Source organism: Propithecus coquereli, unplaced genomic scaffold (assembly GCF_000956105.1).
Source record: "Propithecus coquereli isolate 6110/MARCELLA unplaced genomic scaffold, Pcoq_1.0 Scaffold207, whole genome shotgun sequence".
In the NCBI taxonomy this organism is placed as follows: Eukaryota; Metazoa; Chordata; class Mammalia; order Primates; family Indriidae; genus Propithecus; species Propithecus coquereli.
In genome coordinates, this window is record NW_012145745.1 from 1,201,802 (window position 1) to 1,204,197 (window position 2,396).

The window sequence follows — 2,396 nt, forward strand, 5'->3', positions numbered from 1 at the left end:
AAATCTATCTAAAAATTAATTACTCATACTGGGATCTATATATTGTATATTAGCATTCATTTTGTACACAGAAAATGCATGCTAGGCATGAAATGACATAGTCCTGTGAGAATTCGCCGTATTTTCTTCTAGTTTCACTCTGAAGTAGAAAGCAAGGTATTCGTTGAAATAGGATCAGATAGGGAGATGTTGAATGTCAGACTTGAGTATATTCTTAAAGATTTAGAATAGTCACAGTATTGCATGCAGAAAGAAAATAACTTTATCTCTAAATACAGCTAAAGTACAAAATGTTATATTTTTAGTGGCCCATGTCCACATTGTTGTTGATTTTTTTCAACAGAGCTCAGAAATGGAGATACAGGAAAATATTTGGATTGGTCCAGGGTTAACAATAAAATAGGAATTGGGGATATTTTCAAAGGAGTGGTTAAAATCATGGACTCAGGTTTAGGCTGAAAAGAGAAAGTCCTGACAGAGAAAATGCTGAGCTCTGTTATTTTACTTCTGACTTTTCTATCTGTGAGAAGGGCATTCAGGCTGGAAATGGCAGAATAACATTGATAAAAAGATTTTGAAGTCCAAGATAAATGGGAATATTGTTACGAGTGCATAGAGTTTCCAAAAGAATGTATGTTGCCTGTTCCAGAAAAGAAAAATAATTAGAATAAATTTATATCTGGAATCTGAGCCTGGGTTCAAATGCTGGTTCTTGTGACAGTGAGCAAATTATTTAAACTCTAAGCTTTCCTATGTATAAAATGGGGATGATAACTGTAATTTACCTCTGAGTGTTATAGGGATTAATTGAGTGAAACCGTGAGATGCACAGAACAGTTGCTTGGCACATAGTAAGGACTTAATAAGTGTCCAATATTATTACTAATATTGATGTTATTATCATAGACTGAGGGAACAAAGATACAGATTTGCTGGATGAAGAGTTCACTATGCCATAGCTTTTCTTTCTTAAGACAGTAAATCAGAGTTTGACTACTTCAAAAATAATTTAAGTACATCATTCTAGAAAAGGGAAAAAATTGTAAAGAAGGACTCCTGATACCCATGATCTTACAATTAGGAGTTGAGGAGGAACACACTTCTTTTTCATTTGTCCAAGTAAGTTTGTCCCAGTAAATTTTAATCTTATGTACAAATTGTTAGTTATATCCCCAAATAAACATACCAGTTTATACTGCTATAATTCTTCAAAATCTATGACGTTTTTTCCCCAAATTAAAAATAATCAAAAAGTAGCACAATGGACAGGTACAAAGTCTGGTAAGAGTGCCCAAGCAAGGCTAATCAACACCCTCTGGAATCTCTGTTTTACAATCACCAAAATGTCTACATCCTCCGAACTTTAGCTGAAGAACTCCTCCTTATCCTGCTCTTAACTAAAACCTAGCTCCTTCCAGATATTTCAGAAACTGTTACTTGTTTTCCAAGACAACTATGAATACATGGATCAATTTGCAATCAAATAATGCTTGTGTTTAATCACCCAAGTTCCATAGTATCAATAAAATAGATAAGGACTCTTTATCTATTTGACTGACTTTTTAAAAAGAGTTGTATAAAGTAGTTAATGCTCATAATTGCGTAGTCACTGAGAAAGAAAGCTAGTTGGAAGTGAATAATAACAACAAAACAGTTACTCATTATTGAATGTTTACAATGTACCAGGTGATTCACATGTATTGTTACCTATTAGTAAGTAGTAGGTACTACTGACTTTTTCACCTTAAAAATTAGAAAGCTGGATCTGAGAAAGATTATGTAACCACCTAAACTTTTAGAGAATAGTGTCAGAATTTTAAAATATGATTATAATTACATTCCTTGTGGATAATCTTCCTGCAGTACAAATTTCTGCTATCATAGTATGATCCAGGCTATGATAGATTTTTGATTTTATGTTAAAATATGCATACTATAAAATCTGAACACATATTAATAATAATCTATTTTTTAATTACTTTACAGCATCTCAAAACAGAAAGGTCACTGCCTTTTACTTTTGGCAGACTTCTTGCCACCACCATCAAGGACTTGCTATTTCTCCTATCTGGCTGTTTTGGATCAAATCATCAGAGCGTGTTCCATGTGGAGTCTTCAAAACATATTCAGTTGCTAAAACCTATCAGCTTGTGGACTGTTTCCAAGGAGATATTTTGCAGGTAAATATAAAAATTCATTGCTTTATCAATCTTATCAACTCTTGCAGAATTCTGTTTTATAAAGCCCTTATGAATGGGCCAACTCATTCCTCTCACCTCATTGACTTTTCCACTTACTCCTTGCTATAATAGAGTTGGTTCATCCCTCAGTTAGAGGTAAAACTGTATTCTCAGCAGTCACCCGGACCTTAACTTAAATTTTCCCTCACTCTTTGA